We start from the raw sequence: 18,625 nt of genomic DNA on the forward strand, positions 1-18,625 counted from the left end.
CCTAACAGAGATTTGGTTTCACCCAAGGAAGCAGTCCAATTAAAATGCTGCATTTCCCAGCTTCCTCTGCCAAGAGAGGTGGCCACATAGTATAGTCTGGCAAATGATACTTAAGAAGAGGCTGCTGGGTGGACTTCAGAGAGATGTCACAAAAGGCAGGGCTGGTACACATTCTTTTTTGCCCTTTGTTTTCCACCCTTTCTCCTTCTTCCTTCTTCAACCGTCTTGTGACCTCAAGGTGATGATAAGGGACAGACCAAGAGAATCAGAGACTGCCATTTAAACCCCACCTCTGCCATCTCAACTCTATGAACTTGGACAATTTGCTTAACCTCTCTGAGCCTCATTCTTGTCTGCAATATGGGAGCCATAATGCCTCACTTGCGATATTGTTAAGATTAATTGATATGTTTATTATTGTTCTGAGAAAAAAAGATAAATTTAGCTAGTTTATCACACATAGGCTACAGCACTTTGTAAACTATATAGCTCTAAAAAAAGGGGGGGGGTAAATTGTTTGTTTTTTCCTCCTCCTTATTTTGTAAGTGACAGATTGTTCTCTCAACCAAATCTAAAATACTTTAAAAATTAGGATACTATGTTTCTACATGACATTCTTTCATTATAGGAATGTCTATTTCTTTGACATGACACTGGTTATCAGATGCAGCCACAGGTCCTTTTATATGCAGTCTGGCCACATGCAAATCACAAATTATCTTGTATTCTCCAACTCTGGCATTAAAGTTAACTTGGGTGGGTGCGGTGGCTCACACCTGTAATCCCACCACTTTGGGAAGCTGAGGCGGGCAGATCACAAGGTTAGGAATTCGAAACTAGCCTGGCCAACATGGTGAAACCCCATGTCTACTAAAAATACAAACATTAGCTGGGCAAGGTGGTGGCACACTCCTGTAATCGCAGCTACTCGGGAGGCTGAGGCAGGGGAATCACTTGCGTCCAGGAGGCAGAAGTTGCAGTGAGCCGAGGTCTTGCCATTATACTTCAGCCTGGGCAACAAGAACAAGACTCCGTCTCAAAAAAAATTAAAAAATTAAAAATAAAGTTAACTTGTGTTCTCCAATTTTAGCATTAATTATCTTCTAAGTAAACCAGAAAATTCAGATGCATAATTCTTAAAAAAAAAAAAGAAAGAAAAAAATCTCTTTTCAAAAGTGTATGTCTGTTTTACTGAGCATTTGATGGGTCTCATCAATCTAGAATTCCACATCCTTCAGTTCTAGAAATTTTCCTTATTTCTTTGATGATGCGTGCCCTTTCATTTTCTATATCCTTTCATTCTTAAACTCCTGTTTTTTGGATGTTGGACCCCCTAGTCTGTTTCTCTAATTCTTCTTATCTTTTTCTTTCCTGTTTCCCATTTCTTTGTAGACATCACTTTCTTTTTGAAATATTAACTCAACTTTACCATTCAATCCTTCTGGTGAATTGTTCATGTTTAAGCATTTTTTTTTTTTTTGCTGTTAATTTCTTTGTGTTTCTGGTGTTTTATTGTTCTCTGAATTCTGTGTGTTCTTTTCATCAGCATTCCTTACTTGTTTCATGAGTGCCATATCTTTCTATCTTGTGTTGTATCTCTGAGAATGTTAATGTTTTTAAGATTTCTTCTCCCTGCATCATCTACCTCCTCTAGCTTGCTTTTTTTTCTTTGCTTATTTGTTTATTTGCTTATTTGTTTATTTATCCTTCGTGGTAGAAGCTTTTCTTAAATGTCAAGTGACTTTTGATTTTCTGCTCATATTAAAGACTGAGACACTGAAAATTGATTGAGACTTTTGAGCTTTTCAACTAAGAGTCATACAAGGAGATCTGAACAGGACACTTTGTTGAGAAGACTCCGGTGTCAGTGTCGTTAGGGCTCTACTCTTGGGCTTGTCATATGCTCCAAAAAAGAATCTTTCCATCTTCTGCCTGACTACCAGCATTCTGGGAGGTGAGTGGGATCTTAACATTGAGAATAAATCTCAATCATGTCACTTGCGTGCAAGAAATCCTAAATGATTCCTGGTTGTCTACAGGTTAGACTCTATACAAGTAAAGCAGTTAAATCTTGCTCATTCCAATATGCTGTTCCAAAATTAACTCTCAGCCAGTTCCCTTCCTACCCATATTCCAACTTCCAACTGGGCCCATTTACTCATAAGTTCTGTGAATTTCCTGTGTCTCAGCCATAAGGCATCTGCACCCTTCCCTTCTCACATCTCCCTGGTAACTCTAAAGAGGCATCTATCTTGCGCTCTTTTTTATGCAGAGTAATTGGACTCAGACTGAGCTCCCCTAAAGCTCCTACACCTACATCTGTCACTGCTGTGTATAACGCAAAGGATGCTAAAGAGACGGAAACACGTTCCCTAGAAAGCCATGGGGAATTCTAAACACTTCTTTCCTATCGCACAAACTAAACAACCCAATCACTTAGATATTTTTAAGTGCTCTCCTGGATAATATTTGAGCTAAAGAGCAAAAATCAAAACTGCAAACAGACTAGTTAAAAACAATGGAAAAGAGAAAACATATAAGAAATCTTAGGAGATGAGACAAAGCTGATTCATAGGCAAATTTGTAGCCTTAAATAGCCTTTATGGTTAATCAGAAAAAAATAAAAATAGGTAAACTAAACTTTCATTTAAGTAGTTTGGTTTTAATAAAAGATCAAAATAACCAGGGGACGAAAGCTGTAAAACAGTTAAAAGCAAATATTATTGATTAGTAATCTTAACAATCAGAAAGACAGCAGGATTAATAAATAAATTTTAGAGTTGGTTCATAAAACAGCTTTGCTTCTACCATTAGAAGAAACACAAACAGGCCAGGCGTGGTGGCTCACATCTGTAATCCCAGCACTTTGGGAGGACGAGGCGGGTGGATCACTTGAGGCCAGGAGTTCAAGACCAGCCTGGCCAACATGGCGAAACTCTATATCTACAAAAAATACAAAAATTAGCCAGGCATGGTGTTGCACTTATAGTCCCAACTACTTGGGAAGCTGAGTCAGAGAATCTCTTGAACCCAGGAGGTAGAGGTTGCAGTGAGCTGAGATTGCACCACTGCACTCCATCCTGGGTGACAGAGCGAGACTTTGTCTCAAAAAAAAAAAAAAAAAAAAAAAGGAACACGAATAAATGTTATAAATGCCAAAAGGGAAACTACAGGTTTTAAAACTCTAAGAGGACTCTACATACAATTATATGCTTATAATTTCAAAACTGCAATGAAATGGATTACTTTCTGGGAAAACATAACATTAAAAAATTGCTTCAACAAAAAGTAGACTATCTGAATAGAACAATAATAAAGGAAAAATATTTAAAGAAAGTTCTTAAAGTATTGCCTCCTAAAATGGTTATAGCCTCAGATGATTTCACAGATGAGTTACCTCACCTTTCACAGAACAAATAAATTTTGTAACATTAGCTCTTTCAGGGCATGAAAAGAAAAAGATGTAAATTTTTTTTTTTTTTTGAAACAGGGTCTCACCCTGTCACCCAGGCTGGAGTGCAGTGCACCATCATAGCTCACTATAGCCTCAATCTCCTGGGCTCAAACGATTCTCCTGCCTCAGACTCCCAAAATGCTTACAGGCACGAGCCACCATGCCTGACCAAAACATGTAAATCTTATCAGTTCATTTTACAAAGCTAGCAAAACTATTGATAAAATATTCTGGATGAACCGCAAAAACATTACGCAGCCAGGCACCAGGCAGTCCCAACTACTCGAGAGGCTGAGGCTGGAGGATCACTTAAGCCCAGAAGTTTGAGGCTGCAGTGAGTTATGATCACACCTGTGAATAGCCACTGCACTCCAGGTTGGGCAACATAGCAAGACTCCATCTCCAAAAAAACAAATTTTAAAAACTTTTTAAAATTTTTTAATATAAACTTTATGTTGAATGAAAAAAACCAGATACAGAAGAGTACAAACTATATGATCATATATAGGACAAGTTCAAGGACAGAACAGACCAAACTAATATCTGCTGATAGAAACCAGGGAAGTGTTGGCCGGGCGCGGTGGCTCAAGCCTGTAATCCCAGCACTTTGGGAGGCCGAGGCGGGCGGATCACAAGGTCAGGAGATCGAGACCACAGTGAAACCCCGTCTCTACTAAAAATACAAAAAATTAGCCGGGCGCGGTGGCGGGCGCCTGTAGTCCCAGCTACTCAGGAGGCTGAGGCAGGAGAATGGCGGGAACCCGGGAGGCGGAGCTTGCAGTGAGCCGAGATCGCGCCACTGCACTCCAGCCTGGGCAACAGCGTGAGACTCCGTCTCAAAAAAAAAAAAAAAAGAAACCAGGGAAGTGGTTGCTGGGGTGTGGATGGAAGACTGACTGGAGGGGCCACAAGGGAATGTTCTGGGACCACGAAAATGTGCTATATCTTGATCTGGATGATGGTGACTGAGGTGTATATATTTGTCAGAATTCATCAAGCTGTACACTTAAGGTTTTTGTAGTTTACTGTATGTAAATTATATCTGAATAATGTCCTATTAGGAAAGAAAAAACCTTGTAACTGTGACTTAAAAGATAGTCAACAACAACAAAAACCGGCCAATCACACTTAATATGTTATACATACAAAAATACTAAAAAGATACAAGCAAACATAATCCTGCAATAGACTGGGAGAATAATACATCAAAAAACTCCAAGGTTGTTTCAATATTAGAAGGCTATTACTGTAATAATTTGTAAAAGAAAAAAATACTATAATAATATTTAGTCTATAAAATTCATTTTATAAATTCAAATGAAAAATAATACCTCAAGATGATAAATAAAAATTAACATTTCAAACCAAAAGCCGAAATCATCCTTAACAGTAAAATTCAGGAGGCAACTTCATTAACGTCAAGAACAAAACAAGGATAGTCACTGTTCCCAATGCTGTTTACTACTGTTCTGAAATTTCTAAGCAGTACCAGACCAGAAATAGATGTGAATCATAACTATAGGAAAGAAAGCAACAAAAGTATTATTTTCAGTTTGTGATAATATTGTCTTTCTAGAGAACACAAGAGAACCAACTGAAAAACAATATTATGACTGGTTAAAAAATAAATATACACAAACGAATAGTGATGTTCACTGAAGCAGTGTCATATGGAACAATTGGAAACCACCTAAATGTCCGATAATAGAAGACCGGAGAAGAGAAGTATGCAACACAATAGAGTATTATACAGCAGTTAAAACAAATTAAGTAAAGAATATTAAATGGATCCGGGTGCGGTGGCTCACACCTGTAATCTCAGCACTTTGGGAGACCGAGGCGGGCAGATCCCTTGAGATCAGGAGCTCAAGACCAGCCAGGCCAGCATGGTGAAACCTCATATCTACTAAAAATACAAAAATTAGCCCGGCATCGTGGTGGGCGCCTATAATCCCAGCTACTTAGGAGACTGAGGCAGGAGAATTGCTTGAACCCAGAAGACGAAGGTTTAAGTGAGCTAAGATTGCACCACTGCACTCCAGCCTGGATGACAGAGCGAGACTGTCTCAAAAAAAATAAAAATTAAAAATTAAAAAGAATATTAAGTGAAAAAGAAAATGCAGAAAAAATACGCACAGTGTGGTACTTTAAGGGTAATGTTTAAAAACACACTACTCAACAAGCAACAAAAACACACAACCCAAATCAAAAATAGACAAAGGAGTCGAGTAGACATTTCTCCAAAGAAGATAATGGCCAATAAGCCTATGAAAAGATGCTCAACATCGTTAATCATTAGGGAAGTGCAAACTGAAGCCATGAGATACCACTTCACACCCATTAGGATGGCTACTATTAATAAAGGGGAGAGAGGCCAGGCACGGGGGCTCACACTTGTCATCCCAGCACTTCACCTGAGGTCAGGGGTTCAAGGCCAGCCTGGCCAATATGGTGAAACCCCATCTCTACTAAAAATACAAAATTTAGCCAGGCGTGGTGGTGCGTGCCTGTAATCCCAGCTACTCGGGAAGCTGAGGCAGGAGAACCACTTGAAACCTTGAACCCGGAGGTTGCAGGGATCCAAGGTCGCACCATTGCACTCCAGCCTGGCTGACAGAGCAAGACTCCATCTCAAAAAAAAAAAAAAAGAAAAAAGCAGAGAGAGAGAAAAAACAAGTGTTGCTGAGGATACAGAGAAATCAGAGCTTTTGTACACCGTTGGTAGGAGTGTAAAATGATACAGCCACTGTGAAAAACAACATGGCAGTTCCTCAAAAAATTAAGCATAAAATTACCATATGATCTAGCAATTACACTTCTGGATATATACCCAGAAGAATTCAAAGCTGTGTCCCAGAAAGGTATTTGTACACCTGTTCACAGCAGCATTATTCACAATAGCCAAAAGGTAGAAGAAACCCGAGTGTCCATTGATGAAAGAACAGATAAACAAAATGTGGTACAGTATGTGTGTGTGCATATATATGTGTGTGTGTGTGGTGTGTGTGTATCTATATACACTCACAAAAATGGAATAATATTCAGCCTTAAAAAGGAAATAAATTCTGACACATGCTACAATACGGATAAACCTTGAGGACATTAAGCTAAGGGAAATAAACCAAACACAAAAAGACAAATACTATATGATTCCACTTACATGAAGTCTCTAGAAGAGCAAAATTCATAAAAACAGAAAGTAGAATGGTGGTTGTCAGGAGCTGGGGGAATGGAGGTGTTATTGCTTAATGAGTACTGAGTTTCAGTTTTGCAAGATGAAAGGAGTTCCGGAGGTGGACGGTGGTGATGGTTGCACAGCAATATGAATGTACTTAATATCGCTGTACTTAATATGCTAAATGGACTTAATATACCAAATTATTTAATTACTTAATTAGGTGAGTAACTAATTAATGTACTTAATAGACTAAAATGGTTAAGATGGTAAATCTTATATTACGTATACTTTACTGCAATAAAAAAATTGGAAAAAAAAAACACACCAAACTACATTGCTTGAAAAAATACAAAAAAATGGATGTGAAAGATACTTACCAATTTCTGGACATTGGCTGCCTCTGGGGAGAGAGAAAGGGGAATGAGCTGGGGCTGGAGCAGGATATCAAGGGCCTTCTGGACGGCCAGGCACAGTGGCTCACAACTGTAATTAATCCCAGCACTTTGGGAGGCCAAGGCAGGAGGATCACTTGAGCCCAGGAGTTGGAGATCAGCCTGGGCAACATAGTGAGACGATGTCTTTGCCAAAAATAAATAATAATAATAAAATTAGCCAAGCTTGGTGGCACATGCCCTTAGTCCCAGCTACTCAGGAGCCTAAGGCAGAAGGATCACTTGAGCCCAGGAGACTGAGGCTGTAGTGAGCTGTGATTGCACCACTGCACTCTAGCCTGGGCAACAGGGCGAGACCCTGTCTCAAAAAAAAAGAGGGGGGATACTGCACCTATAGTTGTGCCTTGTTTAAAGAATAAAAAGTCCTGGGGAAAAACACTCTCTGTCGCCCAGGCTCACTGTGCCAGAAATAATCCCCAAAACTTCCCTTGAGGCCCTTCCACTCTATCCTCTCCCCAACCCCAGCAACCATACCTCTGATTTCCATCACCAGATGTGAGTTTGGCGGAATTATGGATTTTCTTTCAGGCCTTCTTGGTCTCTCCACAGAAGGCACCTCCTCTGGGACACCTAGTCTCTCTAAGAGAACTGTAAGAGCCTGAGCCATGGTCAAGGGCCACACACCATCGTGTTCTTAGGCTCTGTGAAAGTCAAGGGATGCTGCCTCTCAAGGGAGGCTGCTCTTCCCAGGGCTTCAAGCAAACACCCAGAGAACATGGACGAACCCCCCACACGCTTAACAGATCTCCTCTGTTACTGACCAAGTTACTGCTCTGCCAGTAGGACAATCCGTGGGGAAAAGACTTCACTCACAATATAGATAGATGACACTTTTTTTTCTTTTCTTTTTTTTTTAGACAGAGTTGGCTGGAGTGCAATGGTGTGATCTTGGCTCACTGCAGCCTCCGCCTCCCAGGTTCACGCAATTATCCTACCTCAAATCCCAAGTAGCTTGGATTACAGGCACACATCAGCACACCCAGTTAATTTTTTGTATTTTTAGTAGAGACAAGGTTTCACAATGTTGGCCAGACTGGCCTCAAATTCCTGACCTTGTGATCTGCCCACCTCAGCCTCCCAAAGTGCTGGGATTTACAGGCACGAGCCACCACGCCTGGCCAGATGATAGTTTCTTAACGTAAGCACTACTGACATCTGACACTAATAATTTTTGTGTGTAGGGGCTGCCCTGGGCATTGTACAATGTATAGCAGCATCCCTGGCCTCTACCCAACAGATTCTAATAGCTAGTTTCCAGTTGTGACAACTAAAAATGTGTCCAGAGATTGTCAAAAGTCCCCTGGAAGATGATCCCAGTTGACAGATGATAGATCATTAAATGATTGATTGATTGATTGATTGATTGATTTTTTTAACCTACAAATAAAATGTTTAAAATACATGCAGGGCCAGGCGTGATGGCTCATGCCTGTAATCCCAGCACTTTAGGAGGTCAAGGCAGGCGGATCACCTAAGGTCAGGAGTTTGAGACCAGCCTGGCCAACATGGTAAAACCCTGTCTCTACTAAAAATATAAAAAACTAGCACGTCGTGGCGACATGCACCTGTAGTTGCAGCTACTCAGGAGGCTGAGGCAGAAGAATCGCTTGAACCTGGGAGGAGGAGGTTGCAGTGAGCCAAGATCGCACCACTGCACTCCATCCTGGGAGACAAGTGAAACTCCATCTCAAAAAAAAAAGATACATGCAGAATTATTTAAAGCAGTGACAAAACTTTGTAGAGAATATAAAAAAAGATTTGCATAGTTAGAGAACATACCATATTCAAGGATAAGAAAACAATATTTCAAATGGATTATTTCTGCTTAAAGTTATATGAAAGTTTAATAGAATTGCAATTCAAACCTGGCTAGGGCCAGATGCAGTGGCTCATGCCTGTAATCCCAGCACTTTGGGAGGCCGAGGCGGGTGGATCACCTGAAGTCAGGAGTTCAAGACCAGCCTGGCCAACATAGTGAAACCCCATCTCTACTAAAAATACAAAAATTAGCCAGGCATGGTGGCAGGTGCCTGTAATCCCAGCTACTCAGGAGGATGAGGCTGGAGAATCACTTGAACCCGGAAGGCAGAGGTTGCAGTGAGTTGAGATCTGGTAATTGCACTACAGCCTGGGTGACAAGAGCAAGACTCCAACTTAAAAAAAAAAAAAAAAAAAAAGGCCAGGCGTGGTGGCTCACATCTGTAATCCCAGCACTTTGGGAGGCCAAGGTGGACAGATCACCGAGGTCAGGAGTTTGAGACCAACCTGACCAACATGGAGAACCCTATCTCTACTAAAAATACAAAATTAGCTGGGCATGGTGGCGCATGCCTGTAATCCCAGCTACTCAGGAGGCTGAAACAGGAGAATTGCTTGAACCCAGGAGGCGCAGGTTGCAGTGAGCCAAGATCGCACCATTGCACTCCAGCCTAGGCAACAAGAGCGAAATTCCGTCTTAAAAAAAAAAGGCAAAAAACTCCCTGGCTGGAAAGCTTATAAAAGTTAAAAATATTAGTCTAAAGTTCGAACAGAAAATAAAAGAGGTTAAATAATAATGAAAATTTTAAAAAATATAAATAATGCGTTTTATCTACCAGATATAAAATGGGTTGTAAAATTATAATAATTAAAGCAGCATCAAAGAATAGACATAGCTATGAAAGAATAAGCCTGAAAAGAGTCCCAAGTCTACATAGGAATTTAGTATTGTTTAAAGTGGCACTTAAATTAATGGAGAATTTCAGTCAGGCGCTGTGGCTCATGCCTGTAATCCCAGCACTTTGGGAGACCGAGGAAGGCAGATTGCTTGAGGTCAGGAGTTCAAGACCAGCCTGGCCAAAATGGTGAAACCCTGTCTCTACTAAAAATACAAAAATTAGCCGAGTGTGGTGGCACGCGCCCGTGGTACAGCTACTCCAGAGGCAGAGGCAGGAGAATCGCTTGAACTCGGGAGGCGGAGGTGGCAGTGAGCCAAGATCATGCCACTGCACTCCAGCCTGGGCAACAGAGGGAGATTCCGTCTAAAAAAATTAATTAATTAATTAATGAGGAGTTTTGTGGGGTGCTCAATAAATAATGCAGGAACAATTCATTAACAATTTGGGGCAGGAAAAAGTTCAGTTTCATACCATATATCAAAATAAATTTCAACCAGGCGCAGTGGCTCACGCCTGTAGTCCCAGCACTTTGGGAGGCCGAGGCGGGCAGATCACTTGAGGCCAGGAGTCTGAGACCAGCCTGGCCAACCTGGCGAAACCCCATCTCTACTAAAAATACAAAAAATTAGCTGAGCATAGTGGCGCACTCATGTAGTCCCAGCTACACGGGAGGCTGAGGCAGGAGATTCGCTTGAACCCAGGAGGCAGAGGCTGCAGTGAGCCAAGATCATGCCACTGCACTCCAGCCTGGGTGACAGAGCAAGACTTTGTCTCAATAATAATAATAATAATAACAATAATAATGTAAAATAAAATAAATTTCAAAGCAAAGAGCTATTATTTTAACAAAACCATGAAAAACTAGGATAAAATATAGATTAGTATTTTTTTCTGATATCAAGGGAAGTATGACTTTTCAAGCAAGAGGAGAAAAAGACAAAAGGAAAGACTCAAAAAAGAAAAACTGATATACTTGACTATAGTCATCTGCCTACCTTTTATACATCAGGAAGCACCACAAACAAAATTAAAATTCAAAAAATACTATTTGTCATATAATGAAGAACATAAGATCTAAAATTTCTTCTCCATCAGTATGAAGAGGACCACACCCTAACCCCGTTTTTTAAATGGACAAAAGACATGATCTTGCGATCCACAGGAGTTAAAATAGGAGTGACCAAAAGACATTATGAAGTTCATCATGGCTGCTCTGCCTACGGAGTAGCCATTCTTTTATTCTTTTACTCTTCTTTTTTTTTTTTTTGACGGACTCTCGCTCTGTCACCAGGCTAGAGTGCAATGGCACGATCTCAACTCACTGCAACCTCCGCCCCCCGGGCTCAAGAGATTCTCCTACCTCAGCCTCCCGAGTAGCTGGGATTACAAGCACGCACCACCACGCCCAGCTAATTTTTGTATTTTTAGTGGAGACGGGGTTTCATCATGTTGGCCAGGATGGTCTTGATCTCGTGACCTCGTGATCTGCCCACCTCAGCTTCCCAAAGTGCTGGGATTACAGGCATGAAGCACCGCACCCGGCCTCCTTTTCTTTCTTAATAAACTCGCTTTCATTTTCTTCCGTGGACTCACCCTGAATTCTTTCTTGCACCAGATCTAGGAACCCTCCTTTGGAGTCTAGATCAGGATCCCTTTCCAGCAACCTCTTCCTAGCAAACCACGAAGGAACAATACTGGAGAGAACCCTGACCCAAAGGAAATAGACTGCAGCACCAATTGTTTGACTTTGGATATCATCTTTTGTCAAAATTTTGGAGTTATGAATGGCCCTCAGCATTACCAATGCTGCCTGACTGAGCTCCTCTCTACCCTGGATATGAGAGATCCTAATAGTTAGGCAGGAATATCATGGCCCCTACTCAGCCCAAAGAAGCTGTAGAAGATGGACCATCATCCCTCTGCAACCCTTAGGACTAAGAATCCCCTTGTAATAGCCCGGAGCAGCAGCTCATACCTGTAATCCCAGCACTTTGGGAGGCCGAGGCAGGCGGGACACCTGAGGCGGGGAGTTCGAGACCAGCCTGACCAACATGGAGAAACCCCATCTCTACTAAAAATAGAAAATTAGCTGGGCATGGTGGCACATGCCTGTAATCCCAGCTACTCAGGAGGCTGAGGTAGGAGAATCGCTTGAACCTGGGAAGCAGAGGTTGTGGTGAGGCAAGATCGCGCCATTGCACTCCAGCCTGGGCAACAGGAGTGAAACTCCATCTCAAAAAACAAAAGAAGAAGAATTCTCTTGTAAAATGGAGGGGGTTCCAACCACAGCGACTCCATCTTGAATAGGGGCTGGGTAAAATGAGGCTGAGACCGGCTGGGCCTCATTCCCAGGAAGTTAGGCATTCTTAGTCACAGGATGAGGTAGGAGGTTGGCACAAGATACAGGCCACAAAGAGCTGACTGATAAACAGAATGTGGTAAAGAACCAGCCAAAACCCACCAAAAGCAAGAGGGGGATGAAAGTGACCCCTGGTCATCCTCATTGCTCATTATATGCTAATTATAACATATTAGCATGCTAAAAGACACTCCCACCAACACCATGACAGTTTACAAATGCCATGGTAACATCCAGAAGTTACCCTATATGGTCTAAAAAGAGGAGTAACCCTAAGTTCCAGGAATTGCCTGTCCCTTTCCCGGAAAACTCATGAATAATGCACCTCTTATTTGGCATATGATCAAGAAATAACCATAAAAATAACCAACCAGCAGCCCATGAGGCTACCCTGCCTATGGAGTAGCCATTCCTTTATTCCTTTACTTTCTTAATAAACTTGATTTTGCTTAAAAAAAAAAAAGAAGAAGAAGAAGAAGAAGTTAATTGCTACCAGGCACAGTGGCTCACACCTGCAATCCTAGCAGTTTGGGAGGCAGAAACAGGAGGATCACTTGAGGTCCGGGGTTTGAAACCAGCCTTGCCAATATGGCAGAAACCCATCTCTACAAAAAAAAAAAAAATAGCTGGGTGTGGTGGTGCATGCTTGTAGTCCCAGCTACTCAGGAGACAGAATGCAGTGGCCTGGGGTGCAGTGACCACAGTACTTTGGCTTGGGTGACAGAGCAAAGTTAATACCATTGGAAATCTATGTTACACAAATTAAAATATTGAGATACCATCATTCACCTATCAAATTGACATGGGTTTTTTTAAATTAATATCCAGCATTTGAGAAGGGGCCCTGTGAGGAGAGACCATCCAGAGAGGCCTTTGGGTACCAACATTTAAGAGCATGGGCTTTAAAATAAGCCTGCCTCAGTTAAAAAACCAGCCCCACCACCTGTTAGCTTTGTGGCCCACAGAATGTTATTTCACATCTTTGAGCCTCAGTTCAGATGCCTGTGAAACTGGCAGTAACTGCAAGGATAACCAAGATGCTGCACCTAACTGCTTAGCAGAACACCTTGTGTAAGTCAGGGCTCAGTAGACTTAGCAACTGTCACTCTTGCCAATGAGCATGTGTGCATGGAATGGTGTATTAGTCTGTTTTCACACTGTATAAAGAAATACCCCAAACTGGGTAACTTATAAAGGAAAGAGGTTTAAGTAACTCAGTTTCCCATGGCTGGGGAGGCCTCAGGAAACTTACAATCATGGCGGAAGGGGAAGCAGGCACCTTCTTCACATGGCGGCAAGAGAGAGAATGCTGCAAAGGGGGAACTTCCAAGCACTTTTAAAACCATCGGCTCTTGTGAGAACTCCCTCACTATCACTAGAAGAGCATGAGGGAAGCCATCCCTGTGACCCAATCACTTCCCACAGGTCTCTCCCTCAACATGTGGGGATTATGGGGATTACAATTCGAGATGAGATTTGGGTGTTGACACAGAGCCAAACCATATCACGTGGTGATACTTCGAAAGCCCTTTTAATACATGTTCTCACATGGATGTCCCTCCTCCAAGCCAGGGTCCTATCATAAAGGGTTGCAGATAGATGTGTTATGAGGACTGAAGGAGGTCATGTGGTTAAAGTTCTTAGCCGTGCCTGACATCCAGTAAGTGTGCAATACCTTTTAGCAATTAAAGGCAAATTGGAACAGGTAATGGAGGCTCAGAGAGATGATGGGATGAGGCCAAAGATGCATTGGTAAATGGTGGAGCATGGCTTTGATCCACATTTGCCTAGTTCTAAATCTCTTTCCCCCATAACATGTTTAGGATACTGGCAAGGTCTTAGGTTCTTCTGAGAAGTGGATCCAGCTCCCAGTCTTGCAATGAAGTCAGGAATACAACCAGGGTTGGGTTATGTGCAAAGGCTGGGGAGTTAACCTTCCTGTGTTCAAATCCTGGCTCTACCACTTTCTGGCTGTGTGTCCTTGGCAAGCTACCCAACCTCACTGAGTCTCAGTTTCCCCATCTGTAATATGAGGATGATATTAATATCACCTAACAGAACTGTTGTAAGGATTAACTGAGATGATCAATGTAAAAGGCTAAGCACAATGCTTCAAAACATTAAATAAATGTTGTTATCACCACATAAATTTAGGCACCAGAGTTGGTTTGCCATGTCCCTTTCCTTCAATATGTTGGTGCAATTTCCTAATGCCTAACTGCTTGGGCAAGGCTATTCCATTTGAATGTTGTCTTATGGACTTGTGCAGTGCACAACCTATATTCCTGTACCTAGCATACTCAGAGCAAACTATGGGACTACATAGAGGATCTGGATGTCAGAGTCTCTAGTGGGAAAGCATGAGCACCATGAGGTCAGCAGCATATCCCGGTTCTGGTGTCCTCCGGCTTAAAGCTAGAATCCAAGCTACTCCCAAAAGTCTGGGGGATATGCCTCACCGCCAGAAGGAGGAGATAGTTAGAAATGGTAGGTGCCCTCAATACAGGAATGCAGTTAGGGGAGCTGGACTGCTGGGTAGGGAAACAGGACTTGGGCAAGCGGTGGTCTCTGGTGTCATTCAGGATCTCTGAGTAGATGCAACTCAGAATTAAGGGAGAGGAGCTGTGTATTCTGGTCATGGAAGATAACATATTAGATACCAGTTGCTGCTTCAGAGAATATACTACTATGTCCTGCACAAGAGCAGCCCAGGATTAAAGGTGGCAAAGCTGAGTCTTCAGTGGACCACTTCACCTTCTACTAAGCTAGCCACTTCATGTCTGCATGGTAAAAATAGCAAATTGTGTGAGCACCAGCCCATTGCCTCACTGCACTTGCTGTGGCCCAAGGGAACACTATGGCTATGAAGACACATTTCACAAGTTCATGGATGGTGATGCTGCCAGGGCATGATGGCAATGGAAATCCAGGATATGTGTCTATTCTGGTAAGAACAAATTGTTCCCCCTACATAGCAAATGGGAACCTATTAATCGACCAGCCACCAGATCCCCTCAGTGTGCTATGGTACCTCATTGAGGACTTGGTGAAGACATCTGCTGCTGGAACATTCAGCACTGAGCAGAGGGGACAGCCCAGGAAGTCTTAGTGTTGGATGCATGCATACTGCTGTGGCCACATAGTGGTGAGTTCCTTGAACAATGGGCTGACCAGGGAATGAGGAGGATGGACACCCATGGGGCGAGTTATGTTGTCTACCAAGTACCTACATGGTAGACACTTAATTAACATTTACTGAATGAATATATTAACCTGATCATTGAATATATTAACCTGCATGGGGCAAGACCTGGGCTAGGGTGTAATGAGTCAAGCACTTGCCTTGAGCAAAAAATTTAAAGGAAGGTGCTCAAAATCTCAGTCATCAAGATAAACAATGTTTTGCCAAAATAATTTTTAAAATAAAAATTAATGCCAAGATGACTAAAATCTCAAAATAGTAAATCAAAGCAGGATGTGATGCGGCCAAGACAAGAGTGAGATGAGTGTGGCCAAGTTACGCAAGCACAGGGTTGGATCTCACCTTAAAGCTTGGATATTTTGTTTACAATGAATTCTTTGCATTGTTTTTTAAAGTATTGCTTTAAAATAGTAATATTAGTAAAATCTTGTAAAATAGTAAAATCTTGATGGCTAAGGCTTATTGGCTAACCCCTTTAATTTCGTGCCCCAGGTAAGTGTCTCACTTGCCTTATCCTAGTCACTGCCTAGCACCATCTGCTAGGATTCTTAAGATGTTCCAGACTACATACAATATGCTGATCTGCCACCAGGCCTGCCAAGTGCTGGGGTCACTTGTACAGTTGTTGGACCAGCTATGGGACCTTTTTGCCTGCAGCTCCACTCAAAGCTGATAACCTTTTAGACAGGGTGAGTACTGGTTGAAATAAGGCCACCCAGATGTTAAGAGATGCATTAGGCATTAGTGCCTTCTGCCTCACAAGGAAAATCCCAAGAGGTCCCACACTCATAGATCCCAGGAGCTTCCCCAAAGTGACTGGCCTGTGAGGGGTTTTTGTTTCTTTGGTTGTTTGGTTGGTTGTTTTTTAAGAGTTTATTTTTTTGTTTTAGAACAGTTTTAAGTTTACAGAACAAGTGAACAGAAAGTACAGAGAACTTCCATATATTCCCTCTCCTCCCCTGAACCCTGCAAGCAGTTCACCTATTATTAATATATTGCATTAGTATAGTACATATGTTGTACTTGATTAATGAATACTAATATATTTTTAATAACTAAAGCCCATAGTTTAGAGTTCCCTCTCTGTGTGGCACATTCTATGTGCTTTGGCAAATGTCATGTACCTGCCATTACAGCATCATACAAAATAGTTTCACTGCCCTAAAAATGCCCCTGCTCCACCTATTCATCCCTCCTTGCCTCCTTCCAAACTACTGATCTTTTTACTGCCACCATAGTTTTGCGTTTTCCAGAACGTCATATCATTGGAATCACAGAGTATGTAGCCTTTTCAGAATGGTTTCTTTCACTTAGCAATATGCCTTTAAAATTCTTCCATGTCATTTTGTGGCTTGATAGCTTTAAAAAAAAAAAATCACTGAGTGATGCTCCATCATGGGGATATACCCACAGGCTGTTTATCCATTCACCTACTGAAGGACATCTTGGTTGTTTTCCAGTTTTGGCAATAATGAATAAAGTTGCTGTAAACATCCATGCATAGGATTTTGTCTGGACCTCAGTTTTCAACTTATTTGAATAAAAATTAAGGAGCGTGATTGGCCATGAGTTTTTGGTGCCTAGGACCTCTTGGACATGGGCCCTTTATTAACTTCCAGCATCCACAGTTATGACTTCTTCAAGGGAGTTGACTGGTAAGATATTTTATGAAATGGAGAAACCATCAGAGTCTCTCACATCCAGACACTGGATTGTCCTTGAAGCAGGAAGGCAAAGGTATACTGCTACCTCTACCAGGAGAAGGCAAATGATTTCTAGAGGTCCAATTTAATGGAAGCAGAGAAAGCAAACATTCCCCACCCCCGATAATGCCCCCACCCTAGAAATAAATTGTGCCAGAGAACACAGAAGGGAGAAAAGGGTTGTATTTTCCAATTTAGCACAAATCTCTTCTCCCCAGATGTAGCAGGGTCCAACTCTTGCCTTTGTGTTTGTTCTCTAAATGAGAAAGAGCTTTTACCTGCAATGATTACTTGCCACAAGGAGATCATAATTAACAGAGAAAACACATATTTCTAAGGAGTCGGAAATCTGTTTTCTAACAACAAATGAAAATATAATTAACGTTCCCTAGTTCTTTTCTCTGGAGAGATTTTTTTTTCTTACTTTCTACAGATTGAAAGGAAAAAAATATATTAGGAGTATGTTATGGGTTGTTCCCAAAAAAGATAGGTTGAAGTCCTAACCCCAGTAACTGAGAATGTAACCTTATTTGGGAATAGGACCATTGCAGATATAATTAGTCAATATGAGGTCATACCAGAGTAAGGTAGGCTCTTAATCCAATATGACCAGTGTCCTTATAAGAAGAGAAGAGACAGAGACACCCAAGAGGAGGATGCCATGTGACCACAGAGCCAGAGACTAGAGTGACACAGCTGCAAGCCAAAGAATGGCAAGGATTGCTGGCCAACACCAAAAGCCAGGAAGAGGCAAGAAAAGGTCCTCCCTAGAGTCTCAGAGGAGCGTGATCCTGTGGACTTCAGACTTTGAGTCTTCAGAACTATGAGAGAATATGAGGCTGTTGTTGTTTTTTTTTTTTTTTGGTTTGGCTTCATTTGGTTTTGAGACAGTCTCACTCTGTCACCCAGGCTGGAGTGCAGTGGCACGATCTTGACTCACTGCAAGCTCTGCCTCCCGGGTTCACGCCATTCTCCTGCCTCAGCCTCCCGCGTAGCTGGGACTACAGGCGCCCGCCACCATGCCTGGCTAATTTTTTACATTTTGTTTAGTAGAGACAGGGTTTCACCGTGTTAGCCAGGATGGTCTCAATCTCCTGACCTCGTGATCCACCTACCTCAGCCTCCCACAGTGCTGGGATTACAGGCATGAGCCACAGCACCCGGCTGAGGCTGTTGTTTTAAGCCACCCTGCTTGTGGCACTTTGTTACCACAGCCCTAGGAAACTAATACAGAGCAGAATCACCTGATGCCTGAGGCCCTGGCAGGCGCACTGATTTACCTGAGATCCCAAGCAACTGGGAAGCAGAGATGAGACTCGAATCAAGGTCCACTTGTCTTGAAGACCAGTGTTCATTTCACAACATGACTCCCTCTCCTATGTGTGGCAACCTTGCCTGGGGCAGCCAGGTTCCCATCTGGACAGGCACTACATTGGGTTCAGCACCTGGACAACAGATGCACACAGGCCTGGTGTACTCGGATGTAGAAGGCTTTAGAAACCAAGGTAGAAAAACTGTATGTGATGAGTGAAGAGGAGGGGTAAAAGAAGAAAAGGGATTAATATTGATTGAGCTCCGTGCCCAGTGTTTTATACACATTGTCTCATTTACCTCCACAAT

At 42.2% G+C, this 18,625-nt stretch overlaps 1 long non-coding RNA gene across 1 annotated transcript in view; it reads right to left on the bottom strand.

Moving 5' to 3' along the window:
• Window positions 1–18,625, bottom strand: part of LOC105496385 (uncharacterized) — a 99,964-nt gene that overhangs the window by 20,934 nt on the left and 60,405 nt on the right. Inside the window, exon 2 of the long non-coding RNA XR_011613323.1 lies at window positions 18,286–18,519. This is a non-coding gene — a long non-coding RNA (uncharacterized lncRNA). The remainder of the gene's footprint in view (window positions 1–18,285; window positions 18,520–18,625) is intronic.

The sequence above is a fragment of the Macaca nemestrina genome, chromosome 15 (assembly GCF_043159975.1).
Source record: "Macaca nemestrina isolate mMacNem1 chromosome 15, mMacNem.hap1, whole genome shotgun sequence".
Lineage (NCBI taxonomy): Eukaryota > Metazoa > Chordata > Mammalia > Primates > Cercopithecidae > Macaca > Macaca nemestrina.